This window comes from Phaethon aethereus (genome assembly GCF_964289735.1).
Source record: "Phaethon aethereus genome assembly, chromosome: 14".
NCBI classification, from domain to species: domain Eukaryota; kingdom Metazoa; phylum Chordata; class Aves; order Phaethontiformes; family Phaethontidae; genus Phaethon; species Phaethon aethereus.
The window spans coordinates 12,161,904-12,178,194 of NC_138590.1; the positions used below are offsets into that span (position 1 = coordinate 12,161,904).

Consider the following 16,291-nt stretch of genomic DNA (forward strand, 5'->3'; position numbering starts at 1 on the left):
CATGTTTTTTTCTGAAAGCGCAAGACACTGTAAATGTAATGGTCTCTGTTTGGTACCCAACCTAGATAAGCTCTAACAGACATGAGCAATGAAGCCCAATCAGCAATTTTCATTGTAGGCTAATGAGACTCCTGTGACTTTCTGAGTCACAGCTAACTCAAACAGCTCCTGCCTTTCTTAAAAGCAAATCTTACTCTGTGTTCTGAAATACTTAACAAAAGGCACATTTTTGGTTGGTATTTTCGAACCTGAGCAGCTTATCATAGAAGAATGACGCTTCTTGGTTTTGGTATCACTGTAGTACTTGCCATTATAATTTTGATAACTTCACCATTGATAAAATCAAGTTATTTGCATCTTCAGGGAACGTGTGTCCACTGCTGTTGTACCATGTATTGGTTTAAGATAATAATTACTGTATACTGCTTTTTCAGGATTGCTGAAATAATTAGAGCAATGCATAGTGAAGTGATTTGGTGTTCATTCCCATCAAAATTAGGGAGAGTTTTTTTGTTAATTTCTGTCAAGTAAAAGCTGAGGAAGAAACAGAATAGTTCATATGGGCTTCTAGTACTTCTGTCTTGTACTGTGAAAATGCTGTCTGGGTCTGCACTCACATCTGTTCTTGCTACTTTGCCATACAGTACTTTCTCTGGCAAGAATTTGAGGTGAGTTTTGTGATATACTGGAGAAAGAGATGGGGTATTTGAAAAAGTGTTGCTCTTTGCCACGGGAACACTGACCAATAGTGTGCATGGGCTGGAGTAACTCTATGTGACCAGCTGCCACCATGTGTTGTATCTGCTCTAGCATCATGGCTGTTAGTGAGTTGGACAGTCAAGTAAGCTAGGTGGGTTTATTTGAAGAACGTCGCCTTTTACTTACGGAACAGGAGATGTGAATTTGCAGATCTGAGACATAGAACAAGTCGGGCTTTGATGCTTCAGACCAGATCCCTCAAATGATGTATGTCCAGTATAGCCTTTGTAACTGGGTAAATCTTGTGACCTTTCTTCTGTAGCTTCCTGAGCTGTAAGTAGGCTTTCATCAGGGATTGTTGTGGGCTTTGATTAGTTAAATTTCTAAAGTATTTCAAGAGCACCACAACTGACTTTGTTTTATTTCTTGATAGAAATTAAATTCAGTATGTGATTTTTTTTTTACAGACTTACAAAGTCTTTTATCTTTGCTTAGGAAGGCTGTAGACTCTGGTTTCGGGGTCGATTTTGTGTTGTCCTTCCCTCTTACCACTAGAGAAACATGCTGTCCTGGAGAGTTACATTTTACATTGGCTCTGTTCACCCTCTACAAGCTGTCCTTTTCTCTGACTTCTGGACAGATCTGCAGCAGGACACAGCTTTCATAGGTTGTCAAATTTCTCTCCAGAGGTGCAACCCTTTCCAAAGAAAGAGAGCATCCTTCTGCAGGGGCTCTTTCATCTGTATCGTGCCTCTGCTGCCAAATATGTACATGGAGAATAATTGTTTCTAAGAAAATAAGAGACCAGGTTTCATTACACACCAGGCTTTTGCAAGGCCAAAAGAAACGCTGCAAAATTTCCCTGAACCCAGTATTCCAGCTGACTTGTAGATGGCTGTGGCTTTCCTGTAAATGTGGAAATTCAATTAAAATAGGACTGAGCAATTCCAAATGGGGCTATGCAGCTGCAGCCTGTAGTGCATCACCAACTTCCACGAGTATTGGGCTCCCTTTCTGACACGCATGGCACTGAGGCAGTCCCCAGTAATGCTTTTTACCAGTGCTGGTACAGGTATGCAGCCATCAGGCTGAGCATCTCTCCTTTTTCCCATTTAGACTGAGAGTGATAGCACACTGTTAACCACACGTTCCTGTTATCTAGTGTCATGAGAAAAAAGCTCCATCTAGCTCCATATCATGACTCCAACGTTTAGCAGGTACTTATGGATAGGATATGAGAATGAGGGTTAGTACCGCGTCATCCGTCCCCTCATATACCCTCCTGGCGTAATGTGTTTGTTCTGAGTATATTTTCAAGCTAGTTTTTCAAATCTTTAAATCAAGGGCAATTGTATCTATGTATACAGAGATATGATGTGATGGCCCAAAAAATAAAAGTTACTGCTTAGGGACTGAACAAACTCAGTGAAGAACCTAGTATCACTAGGCAAGTTAGATGGAAACAGGGTGAAGAGGACCTTTTTTTTGTCTTTGGGTAATTCCTTCTGTGCAAGCTTGAAGGTTGGACCTCAAGTTCAAGACTCATTAATATGCCACACACAGAGGCTGAATGCAGCAGGGGTTGGCACATGTCAACTTCTGTATTTGAGGCACTGATGGTTCAATTCCCAGCATTGCTTGCTGGCTCTGGGATCGCAATCAAGGATGCAGTGAGTCTCTGTGCTGGGTGAGCACTGCACAGCGCTCTTCCCCATGTCATTAAACCAGGAAGGGCTTTGGCAGTATTCCACTATAGACAATTCTCAGTGGCTACTTAGAAGAGAGTTAGAAGCCATATGGCTTCCACAGTGGAACCACGGGCAGAGAGGGCAAATGTGTGAGAGAGACAGAGAGCAAGACAGCAGAGAGGAGAACAGTGCTCAAAGCCTTCAATATCCTTTCCTCCATTTTCCCCATTCTCCTGACAGTGCGTCATCACTTTCTGTTCATTAAAAAGCTTGTACTTATGCATTAAATAAATAAAACAGACCACATTTCTATAATTACTGCTAGAGTTTGTGGCCATTGAAACATTACTGATGAATTAGAGATCTTTCAAGAAACAGAAATAGTTATAATGTTTGTGTTCATAAGGGCATGCTGTCCTTCCCATGGACCAACATGAGCATTCTGCTGCGTGGCTTATCCCTGCAGTCAAGGAGAATTACTGAGGCCATCAAGTGAGTGTTAGCACATGCTCTGCCCTCCAGAGCTGAGGACTTAACAGCCATATCTGTGTCAACAGGCATTTCTAAAACTGCTGAGGCTATTTGAGAAGTTTGATCTCCACTAGTTTAGAATGAGTATTTTCAGAAGTGCTCAGTGTTCATGCTTGGGATGAATTTTCTTAAACATTCCAGGTATCTGCTGGAAGTATACAAAGAAAAAAGTCAGATTTCAAAGGGTTTTTTGTGTCTCCTAGTGCTTCAGTAGCCAAATTGCAGTGGAAAATGCCCTCCCATAGTGAGGAGAACGGGAATACCTGGGAACTAGGGTCTTTGGACTGCTAGATTGACAGTTGATGTAGGGGTGTATTTAAAGTAGAAATCCAATATGTAGTTTCTATAGAAAAAGGAGCGTGAGCTGATGTTGGCAACTGGGCTATGGAGCCAGCTATGGGTCAGAGTCCTGTTCCCTTCTTGTAGAGTCAGGGAAAGCAGCCAGTGTAGGGTTGTCACTAGCAGATGTGCATGTCTGTACACACACACACAAGCACATGCACCAAGAGGAGAGACAGGCAGTACAGAGGTGGTGGGATTAGCACCCAAAGCGTGGAGTGAGATCAGGTACCAGGAGTGTACTGGGCAGTGTAGTCTTTCCTTTCTAATACAGACAGGAGGCAGATCAGAGGAAAGAAGAGATCTCTGAGGAGAAGTAAAAAGAAATATCATGATGCTAATGTTAAGAAATTGTATGTTGTCCTGTAGGAGCAGTTTGTAGAAAGCCTGCCTCTGGAGCTGGGGAATAAGCCTGCATGTGTATATGCAATTTCCCTGTCTCATGTGTTTGCATATGTGCACACAAATACACACGTGTTGTTGGTTCTTGCATGCATAACTGCAGTGGAAATCACTAAAGAGTCCAGATCACAACAACATGTTGAGTATATTGAGGTTCATTTATGTAACCACCCTGCAATCCTTAAAATAAGTCTCTGGCAGATACGTTACAATTCTGCAATTTTGTTAAAACTCCACAGCTATAGCTGTAAAACAGTTTCAACTGTGAGCTAGATTTGAAACACATCCATCCTAAATGATTTAATAACAATGATTCCTCTTTATATGCAATTTCCTAGAATTTATTTGCCATTTTCACCACTCTTACAACTCATCACTTGTATTTAAATTACGTGCAAGACTGTTCAGTCTGTGTTTGAGAAACAAGTCATCACATCGGCCCCCTTCATGATCTGACATCCTCTCCCTCCCAATCTGTTGCTTAAACGCTCTCTCTAGGAGACCCCTTATCCCTCCTGAAAGGGACCTTTACTTCTGGTTTCTCTTCATGTAGATGAAAGTGGAGCCTCTCTCTGTAGCACGCAGGGGCCTCCCTGCTGAGCAGAGAGCACACATAACCAGGCTCCCCCTTCCCTCCAGCTCCTTTTCTCTGGTCTCTCATTAGACCCCCCAAGAGAGATCCCACCTCCTCGTTTAGGACACTAATGGAAGACAGGTGGTTATTAGGAACCAATGGCTGGCAAAAGCAGTTGTCTTTTGCCATTTGAAATCCCACAGATCTGCCCTTTATCCGTTGTGACATGGGTGTTGTTTATATTGCAAATAAAAGTTGCCTCTAAATTTGGGTGGGTTGGCCCAGGCTCGCTAGCAGAGATTAAAACAGCAATAAAGACAAGGCAGCTCAGGTTTGCTGATTCAGACAGACTCAATGGAAATTCCAGAATGGGTCTCCATCTGCTAACTTAAGATACTGTATTTTAACCTAAGTTAGTCATTTTGAGCTAAGAAAACACATATTTTGGTGGTGGTTTTGTTTTTGTTTTTTTTCCCACCCCATGTGAACAGGAAAATTGTTAGAAAACTTACCAAGTATAGGCTAGAAAGGGGAGCATGTGAAGATGAGCTGTTGAAGTTCATCTGTATAGCCAAGAGGGCATGAGATGTGCTTGGCAGTTTCAACGCTGTACTGTAACATTTATAGGAGTGTGAGACCAGAGTTAAGGTTGGTATTGAACCCTTAACAGTTGATGTTTTTTCATTTCCTAACAATTTGGGCATTGTTTGTTTTTTTGGGTTTGATTTTCAATTTATCCTATTGAAAATATTCAGGGAAAGAGTTTCAAGGCTTTTGAGAAGACACAACCAAGATGCCTGAGGCTACTATGAAAGTATCACCCTTATGGGGTTGTGCATGTCAAAGGCATGTCTGGGACTATGCAAAGAGTCTGAAATGAGAGAGAGCTGAGACAGAGCCACATTGCTCGCTGAAGGGCAGAGCCACATACAAATGGCTGGCAAGGAGCCCTTTCCTTTCTGAAGGTCAACAGTGTGCATACACATTTCAGTGAGTTTTCTTTATAAGTGGGTCAGCATTTACTCAGCAAATGATTAGAGCAGATGGTGTAATTTAGAATCTATGACAAAACTTTTAATAGATCAGGGCTAACATGATGACAGGGAGCTCTACGCTTTTCTCCATTCCTGATTTCTGCTTTGCCTTGGGGTAGAAATCATGCCTGGCATTGGATTTTCTAGTCTGCACATTCCCTCTGAGCTACTCGAACCACTTGTTTGAGCATCCTGTAAGAGGGATCCCCGCATTTCTCTATTCCTGTATCCTTATTATTATTGTTTTTAAATACAACAATTCACTGAGGGTGGCAGGAAGATACCAAACAGGTAAACACGGTCCCTTCGAGAAGCAGAGCTTTTGAAGGAAAAAGCCACAGTTTGAAGAAAGTAACAAAGGCTGCATTTGTGTATTTTGCTCTGTGGAGCTGAAAATATCTAGTAAATTGATCCCGTGGGAGTAATAAATACACATTACTTTATCTTGTACTTCATGTCCTATACCCCTGAGCCTTGATAGAACAACACCACTTAATAGACTTAAAAAAAGAGTAATTACAGTCATTGGTTGTGTGATATTTCAGCCCTTCCAGCCCTGCCTGACCTTCTAATTTAGCTCACCGTGTCTAACTAATGCATTTATATTCATCTTTTATGAAGCATGTGTAGTACAAAATTGACTTTGCAGCCTTTAGCAAGCTGTCTTACTAGGTTTAGGATCTGGTTAGTACAGCGTACTGTATGGCATATGTACCTTTACAGCAGAATCTTGCATGCGTATGGTTCTGATCAACTATTACTTTTTATCCTTTTGGAAATAAAATATATTTATTCCATTTCATCCTCCCCTCCCCTCTTTAAAGCTTTTATTCGTTGCGGCATTATTTACAGCTAAACATGCAGGCAGAAAGATGCAAGCATTTTTAGAATGATTACCACTAATGTTTCTACTTGTCAGAAATGCTTAAATTTTCCTGCACTTTGTCTAAAAACTTAGCACTTTTACCTTTTAAGAATTACAAATTTATAAGATCTTACCAAGCTGATTTACAAACACAGCTGACAGTTTCTGATGAATGATGTTGCAAAACGTACAATATGTTTCTCTGTCATCTCTGTGCATGTATATATTAAGAAGAAGATTAAGGAGAGAACCCCCCTCTGAAAGAAACCCTTGAGTTAGAGAGCGCACGCACAAATCTCTCTCCTGCGCTTCCTCATAACTTCCTGCTCACTTCACTCATCCAGTAGAGCACAATTGTTCTCTGTGCATTTTCTCCCACCATATGGTATCCTCATTACCATACACTAAGGGTCCATATGGGGAACTTGTGAAGTGAACTGTATTCATTTTAACTGCCAGATGAGCAGCCTTTTGCTTTGCAAGCTTAGCTTAAGTCATCTGCTGTCTTTATGTTGTTATGGCAACACAGCACCAATAAAAAATTCTAATCTACTGTAAGTGTCTGGGATCACAGTATTTTAAATGCTTGCTGTAACTGTCCTGTAAGTGAAGATGCTTGTTCTTTACGTGTGACAGAGGGTTATTGGCAACTCCAGCAGGTGGCAGTAAAGAAATTGTTTCTTTTTTTTTTAACATTTTCTTAAAAAAAAAATTCTTTTCCTTTTTCCCCACCTCACCCCCACCCCAAAAAGTCATATAATTACACAACATGGTCAGTCCTCTACATTTCCTAGGATTTCTGACACTGAGGTTGGAATTGCAGGTGATGCTCTTAAGTTGCAACTCAAATACTAAAGGTAGTAAAGTATGAAATTGTGGTGGCAGCTCATGCACTTTGCTGACAGAGATCCAGGCACAGGTACCACCTCACCGGGATTCTGAGGCCTCCATAGCCACACAGCTAGTTCAGTTTTGGAGCTCTTTTTCAGCTATGTATCCAAACTCCCGATTCAAACACAAAGCTAATTAAGAATATCTTATAGTAATGGAAGTAGGCAGTAACATCCTTAAATATAAATCATTTCCACCTCCGCAGGCCACATGATATGTTGCATCTCTGTCTGTCTGTATTGAAAGTGAATGTTTGTAGTCTCAGTTCATCAGTTCACATTAGCCTCATGCTGAATATTTAAACACAGAACAATTTGAACACACCATGAAGAGAGACAGTGACTGCACTTTCACTTGGAACAGCAAGAGCTCATCTAATAATAATTTAGTAAATCAGCCATTTAGTGGCCCAGTTGTACACTGTATTGTGCCAAATAATATTCACTTCAACTGTATGCTGGTGAAATTGAAATTCAGACTCCAGTCACATGGCACTTTTTGCTCAATGGAGAGATGAAATGGAAAATCACCTTCCCAATAGACTGTTTGAATGTAGTGATTTATCAGAAATATAGCAGAGTGACAATATAAACAGGATTTGGTTGTACGTGGTACAATCTATTCTAATTAGGCTTTTATTATTGTAGTTTCATCTGCACAGATTATTTGATAATTCAGGATTTGCATTTACATCTTCAGCTTATTTTATATATAGGCAGAGAGCAGATACGTGTAGTTACCGTGTAATTACAGTCCTTTAAGGGCCAGTCCTGTGGGAACTGTGGTGAGACCTTTATTGCCGCATTGCGAGCCCTGGCTCACAGGGAACACCATGCCCTTAGGAGCAACGGGGAAACGCAGCTGCTGCCTTTGCTCCTCATGAAGCGCCATGTATGTTACTTCACAGCATGAAAGCAATATCACATTAATTTCTTTTCCCTGTTTAAGGCTATCAGGATTTGTAGGGAGCGATAATATCTTATATTAGACTACACAACTGGACAAAACCAGATGAGCTTTTGGGTGCACAAGCCTTGCTTCCTGCATGCTGAGTGTATCTTTTCTCACCTGGATCAGTGCGTCTAATAAAAGTTATTACCTCACCCTACAAAACTTGCCTTGGTTGTAACCATAGACCATTGTGACTTCAGCCAAACAGCAACACTTTAAGGCTGTCTTTGATGAAGATGGGGGAGAGAGAATATTTTCCTAGAAAGTATGTTGTGAAGTTTAATTTGTTCCCATTAAAGTGGTGCTTTGAGATCTTTGAATGCAGGGCATTGCAGAAGTGTGAAGTAATGTCTATAATCTCACCTACAGTTTCCATTTCTAGCCTAGTTTTAGGTGTTATGCAGTGGTTTACGTGGTGATGTAAAATATGATTGCCATGTATTTCTCACAACACAGTCCAATTGAGTAGCAGAAAAAGCATCCTCCTAACCGTCATGATGCCATTTAGCAGAGAGTGCTGGAAGCAATAGGATGCCTGTTGTCGTAATTCTTCTAAGAAATACAGAGCTTCACAATCTATACTCAACTGCTGACACTAGAAAACTCAAACATTTTGGTAAAATGAATCAAGCAGTAATGTTTCTTTTATGAGATCTCCTCACGGGAAGGGAAGGTTTGGCACCATTTGGAGATCAGGCTCAGCGATCCATCATAGCAAAGTCAGCTGTCCTGGCACGTCTCATAGGTCACTCGATCGAACCAGTGGCTCTTACAACTATATTATTGCCTATGGAACAGTAATTGAGGCACCATGGTTAAAAATTACCTGGTCTAATAGGCAGTGAACAATTTGCACTCAATACAATTATAAGCCAAATCATTCATTTCATAACACTTGGACTAATTTATTTGTTGACCTTTTAATATCCATAGCTCTTCAGTAGTATTAACTGCAACTCAGACAAAATCTCTTGTTCATTTTACTTTCATTGATTTTTTTTCCATTGAGGCAATAACAGTTGTTTGAGTACAACCTTTTCTTTCTGTTGTAAAAGTCAATCATGTAACTTATGTTGATATAACTCAACGGGACTGAAATGTCCTCTAAGTACCATAGCATACAATCTCGTGCTACTTATATAAACGCAGATATGCATTTTAAAGAATGTTTTGGAAGATATTTGTGACTATAGATGACAAATTATATGCTTGCTGAGAAGAGAATGAAAACAAAACACAGAAGCATTTTTTTAAAGCAGTGCCACATACACATAACGTATTTTTTGTTCATATATTATGGGGGATCTAAGATACAGAAATTTTGGAATTTTTCTCTGTTAATTTTGTTCTTTAGGATGTGCTAAGTGTCTTTACTAATAATGCTATATTCATAATTTCATCTGGATGTATCATCTTGTCTCTTGAAGTCCTAACATTTTACAGAATAGAGGTGCTTAATTTTTCCAGATGTGAGTTTCTGACAAATTACACACATGTAGAAGTATTTTTTTAGTAATAGGAAAGAAATAATACTAATGTTTTGATAATATGAATTTTCTTTCATTTTTTCAGCTTTTAACTAGCATGAGAGCTAAGAGTTTTTGATGATCAAAAAAGTTACTGAAATATTGATGTATTTTGAAAAATCAGTGGCGAGTTTTGAAGCACTTCCACAAAATATATTGGTGTAGTGACAATGGTAATCTTTTCACTCATCACTGAAAAAGGAGCCCTAGATTGTGTAAAATGGTGTACCTGTGTTTACATCGTGGAGGTGTGCACAGAAAGATACTGTTAACTCTGTAAAATGTTGGATAAATTTAATTTCTTAAATACATGGTTGTTGTTCAACATTTATACTTGCTTTGGATAATTTCAGCTGAATTTTTAAGGCTGTAAATTAAAAATAATAGTATCAGGAACAAATATCTTTTGTTTCTGATAAGCAAGTTGAAAATTTTTTATAATATATGCTAGGAGGCACTTCATTGAAGCAGTCTTTCTGAGCCAAAGCCTCTTTGTACAATAAAATACTGTAAGTCCTTTGAACACATAGTTATAAAATATAATTGTTACACATTTGGCATTTTATGCTTCCCTAGAAATTACCACTTGGTATCTACACCTAATCTATGGTCTGTCTTTTCATTTCAATTGGGTCTGAAGTGGTCCTTCGTTGTAATGAGAGTGCCCCTTTCAAGAGACTTCTTTTAATTATACCGATGATAAAATGTAAGTGAAAGTAGTCATTTGTAGGGGTTATGACTGAGCAGTGTTTTAACTGTAATACTAAAACCTACCAACGTTATTCCAGTCTCTATTTCAACATTTTTATGCACTCACTCTCCACAGAACATAGTGGAATATCATTGTAGGTCAGAATTTCAATGCGTCTTATTTTTCAGTCTTCCTCCTGCTATTAAAAGTAACCTGAACTCTCCATTTCTAAGTATTAACACTTCCTGCCTGAAGTGTACAAGCCAGAAAAGTGACGGTTTCACAGATCTTAATGATATGCTGGGGTTTTGTTTTGGTTTGGTTTGTTGGGTTTTTTCCCCTCCTTCATTAAAAGCAAATGCGGGTGAGTCTTTTATTGCTTATAGGTGAACACTTGTTTTTTACAGAAAATAGCTAGTTTGGCATACTTAGATATTTATATGGGTAAATGCATTAATAAAGAACAACTCTGAAAATTCAATGGACAAAACAGGTATGTACAGTTTACACTTTAATTGCTAGATAGTTCTGCTGATTTAACTCAGCAGACATCCTTGCCTTGCAATACCAAACATAATTACATATCTCTATAGATTTAAATGCAGTCAAGTGAATTACGCCACCCAATACATTCTAGATTTGATGTAATGGGAGAACAATTTAAAAGTGCTACAACTTGACCTGTGTTTGGAATGTCTTTGTGTATACAAATGATAGAAAATAGATATCAGCCTGTTTATTTGCCAAGTAAAATGTTTTTCACTCTTACAAATATATAATTGGATATCTATATTGTGCCACACACAAAATCACAGTGCACATTTAAGCTTTTTTTAATCTCCCGTATTCCAGGGAATTTTTCTAATGGGCACAATAATATGATCTGCAGAATAAAGCTTCTAAAACAGCCTGTGCAGTAACTTTGAACAACCGTCTCAGAATTTAGTGTCTCTGTTCATTTTTCCAATTTTTTTTTTAAGTTTACTTAAGTCCAGACGCTTCAAATAATTCAAAACATTCTTTGTCTTCCATAAAGGGACTTTGACAACTTTCCAGAAATATATGGTTATAAAATGGTCAGGAGAAGACTTTGAGTAATAACTCTTTTTTTTTTTTTTTCTTTTAACTTGCAACTCTCATCTGCAGCTGTTTTCAAGAAATAGGAATGTTAATACTATGAAAAGCAGAGGAAGAACTACCAGAAAATCTTACATATGCAAAACCAAAAAAAAGCCCCAAACCTAAAATCTCATTAATATCAATAATGAACATCTGCTTCAAAGTACTGTAGATGCTGGTACAAATTGTTTGGGGCAAATTTTCCTAAAGAAATACCTGAGGTTCCTATCTGAGATTGCTTCGTGTCTCTCTGTATGTTTTGCCTAGGAGCTGAAGGTAGCTGTGGCACATAAAGAAAATTTAGACTGCAAAATGTGCCTTTAGGTCATTGTGGCAAACGTTTGAGGTCAGGTAGAAGAAAAGACTGTAACGTTGACATTTGTTTGTTCATATTTTCATGGATAAATCAGGAATAATCTTTTTGTTATCTAGATAGATGGGAATAGTATGAGCCACTGCAAACGGGTGGGATGGAGGGATTTCTGTAAAGGGAGTTGGTGAAGAATTTTTTATTAGCCATTGAATTGAGTTTATGTGGACTTATCCGTTCATGATCTAGTTTGTATCTCTTTTATTTTGTCTTCACTGGATCTGACAGACTGATCATAGTATGAAAGATGGGATTGCATAACTAAAGAAAATTTGGTGCAGAAGAACTGGGCTCTACATGCTGGGATAAATACTGCAGCCTTTTGTACAGCATGAAAAATGTGTCTCCTTTCGTGATCTTGCTATGTTTCAAGCTGAGGGATCTCTCCTTAGATCCTCACAGTGTGAGCTTGCAAGAAAACCTGTGGGAAATGCTGTAGAAGATGCCAGAGAATTACCATAGCATCGATTTCTTAATGACAGTGTTAGCGAGTCCCAAATATGACTGACATCTACCAGCTACCAGTTGATGCGTTGTAAGATGTGAATGTAAGAGTAATAATATAAGAGTACAGTATAGTAATATCTACCAGCCCAATGCTTTCTGCATTGGCCTCATGAGTTAAAATTTGACGACTCTGAAGGGTTCCTGCAGGTAGCTATAAATGCGTTTTTCTGGTAAACTTAGGGGTCTGGGGCAAGACACACTGTAAACATGGTTAGGAGAATCAAAGTTCTACAGCTATCTGAGGGACATAGACGTGAGTCATGTAATCACTTCTGGACAAAGTCCCTAAAAGAGGTGATTAAAGCACTGGCAGAGTGATTTTAGTTCTGCAATATCTGCTTTCACATACTCACTCTTCTCCCTTTGACTTAGAGTCCTAACATTAGCAGAGAACTCCAGAGCTTTTAGCAACAAAACCATGCAAATTACTTGCCAGATGCTTCAGCGGGTGATAATATGGTGGGAGCATCCAGACTCTCAAATGTCAGTTTATTCAAAGAGTTGTTCCAATGCAACTATATTAATGCTAGTTCATTCCATGCTACTGTGTATCTAGATGAAGTATACATCTGTACCAGCTACTAATTCTGTTGCCATTGTTATGTGTCCATCATTTATGGAAATGAAGCCCAGTGGAATGAGTGGTATGGAATAAAAAAGGAGGCTGATACCTTTTTTTAGTATCAAAGTACACCATATAGACAGGAGGATAATAGGGGCAAGATGGGAGATGTGCAAGGACAGACTTACGGGTGATCATCATAATTTTGTTCCTTCTTTTGTCAGCAGTATTTGCAATGGAGACTGTTTGAATAGGGTGTGTTTTCCCTATTGTTATGCATTTATCAACTTTGTGGTTAAGAGGTGTTTTAATCATTGATTCTCAATGTTTATGGCTAGATGCCTGCTTGCATTTGCACTTCAGTGTTTGTTCTTTCTGCTGCCTCTTACAGGCGTTCTATATTTTATTTATAAGGTTGGCTCATTGTGGAGCAGGTGGTAAGGTCATGCATGACTGTTTTTAGTGCTGTAGATTTAGGCTGTGATTTTCAGTTTGGGTGGAGGCTGATGAGACTACAATGGCTTGGAAAAGCTAAAGTTCTAGCTTCCACTGTAGACTTATTTTCTGGAAATTGCCATTGAAATTCAATGACAGGAATTCAGTGCACTTCCATCCTATAGGCAGTGGTAAGCAGAAGCTTTTTTTTAACCCCTCAAGTGAAGTATGTTTTCTTTCTCTCTTATTTTACCTTCCTGTCTTTATAATATCTATATGGTGTTTACTTCTTCAGTATGACTCAATTATAATATACAGAAATAATTCAGTTGTTTTTTTGCTATAGGAGTTTTCATCTTTGTGTGAGTACAAATATCTTTTTAGTGAAATGGCCCTGTTACTTTATACTTCCCATTAGGTTGGCATAGTTCCCTCAGTTTTACAGTAAATGGAGGATCTTTAAATTTTGAATGGCTTTTATGAGTCTTTATAAAACTATAATTGCTGAAAATGATACAATAAGGCAGTGTTCAGTCTAGATGTGGAGGGATGGGAGGTTCTAGACAGGCTAGATGGCTGGCATTTTAGATCTGTGGCATCCTTCTAAATGGCTCTCTACCAAAATGTTGGTTTTGCCTTGACACTTGAAAGGCGTGTTCACAATATTATCTTTATATTTTAAAATGCAGTGCATACACAGATTTTAAGTATAAGTTTAAAACTTAGTTCTAACACATATCCTTAACTAGCATATTTATGGTTTCACCCATTGAAAAACAAAGGAAAAATTTGAGCACAAATTATTGTAGTTTTGACTTGAAATTTCAGAATGTGTCCTTTCCAAGGTGAAGGGGGAACTGGAGTCTGATGTTCAGTATTGAGACTCTGCAGAGGAGTTTTTTTTTCTTGCAAGTAGCCATGAGAGTAGGAAGTTAGAAGGCAGAGCCAGGAGGTCAGACATAAGAGTCAAGGAAGTATGAATGACATCATCATCCCTAAGTACCCTCTCAGAAGATGAACGAGCTCTCTCTTGTATTACAATGCTAAAGAGCATTAGAAGGTGATATGATATCTAGACAACACATAAGATAAATGCCTCAGAGTATGCTAGAACAGCTTCCCCCTCACGCCCTCCACAAGTACATAAATCCTTTGGTGGTCTCAATAATACAATATGTGGCTGATGAGTATTACATATTGTGGTCAGCTGCTTCTTGACAAAATTAATTTAGATTTAACAAGTACCTTGAACATTATCTAATCTAGTTACTTAAGCTGAATAACTCCGTGTAACTCTAGTCTTTAGCTGACTAGACTCACAGCCCTTTTAGGACACCGTGGTTTTTTTTTCACTAGTTGCTGAATAAAAAGTAAGCAGATGTCAGCAGAAGAAGTATCCCCTCTTTTTTAAAACTGGAACAAAATGTGTTTATCATGATAAAACTTGAGACAAAATGTTTTTGTCATGGTAAAGCTTTAAATGCAAGTTTCATGATCTTAATTAATTTCTTCTAGTGGGGATACATGCCACAAACAAAACATGCAAAGTTGCTGTAACATTGGTTCAAGCTACATTCTGTCAGAAGTGGATTCAGTCTGAATGTCAAGTCTCTGTGCTTCAAAAGCACAGTCATTCCAGTATGATTTATATAATCTTTCCTACAGTAATTTTGGAATATGCAGTTTCAGCAGACTTCACTACCCAGACTCCTCTTTTGCTTATGTAAACACCCCTTAGTATTTTCAGGAGGAAAATTTGATTAAAATATTTAATTGCATTCCAGTTTCAAAAATTAAAAAAGTAAAAATCCTTCAGTAGAAAATCAGCTTCAGTTTGGCATAAAAATGGACTCTGGATCTGTGGTGTGTATCTGCATGGAGGGCATCATATGTAATCACTAAAGTAATCTTTCCTCTTTTCAGTATTTGCTCAATCGTTATTTTTATAGAAACAAAATTATGCTCATTTTAAATAAAATATGGGACAAGAAGACCCTCGATTTAGCTCTAACTAAATGCTGCAAGGTCCTTTATTCTAAACCAAAAGCTGTCGGACTTTTAGCATTTATAGAAGAGTAGCTCTTTCTTGACAAATGCCCCCATAAATTAGATATTAGCTTTAGTTAAACTCTGTCTCTCTCAGGAAATATTTCCACTTACATATTTGATTGGAAGGACCTTACCTGATGCCCACTTACTGCTGTGAAAATCTAGGCTTCTGAAATGAAGGCAAAGAGGAATTTCTGTGAACAAAAGAATATCTGGAATAAGTGACCTTGAGCTTATGCAGAGATTTCTTTTTATAGAATGTGAGTTTCACTCACTTCTTGATATGTCCGTCTGCTGCTCTGTCCACCTATCTATCTGTTTATCTGTCACCATTGCGGTGGTAACAGGCAGTATTGGATTTCAAAAGGCATAGATCTTTTATATTAGCTGTCCTTTTTTATAATACCTTTTACAAATTTAATCAATGCATTTTAATATACAATATAGTTTAAGTGCAACATACAATAAATATTCGAGCTTCATCTTAAACATGCTCTAGCCTTTAAATTGTTAAAACTGCAGTGCCCTTTCAATCTACTTACATAATGTCATAAAATATACATTTCAAGGTAAATGAAGTCAGCTACTTCAATTTAGTCTCTCAAACTGGTAGTAAATGAGAGGTTAACACTATGGTGCCAAACCCATTATTGAGTAAATTTAGCACCTTGGACAGCTCTGTAAAATCTTTATTGCTTTCCTGACCTGCTCGTCATGTTCCGTCTATGTGTTCAGTGGCTCTCAGCTCTGATTGAAAGGCAATATATTAGATCCCGAACACAAACATGCTTGGGGGCTGCTTCACTGTGAGCGTAATGACATGGAGGTGAGAACAATTTTCTGGTCACCGCAATCCAAGCACCTTGCAAGGTCTGTTGCTCTAACTTATAGAGGACTTTTGGGGCTCCTTTGTATGTGGGGTCCTAACAGTAGCTTCTATGGTAATTTAAGCAGAGGTGCAAAGCGTTTAAGGTGCATTCAGAAAACAAGAAGTTAATATCTTGAGCATGCCTTTAGTAGCATTTTATTGTGTATTTTTAAAGCTAGTTTGTGTCTAT

At 38.4% G+C, this 16,291-nt stretch overlaps 1 protein-coding gene across 10 annotated transcripts in view; it reads left to right on the forward strand.

Annotated features, from left to right (window-relative positions):
- Positions 1 to 16,291, forward strand: part of EBF1 (EBF transcription factor 1) — a gene marked incomplete at its 3' end in the record, with an annotated part of 278,174 nt that overhangs the window by 247,431 nt on the left and 14,452 nt on the right. The window lies entirely within an intron of this gene.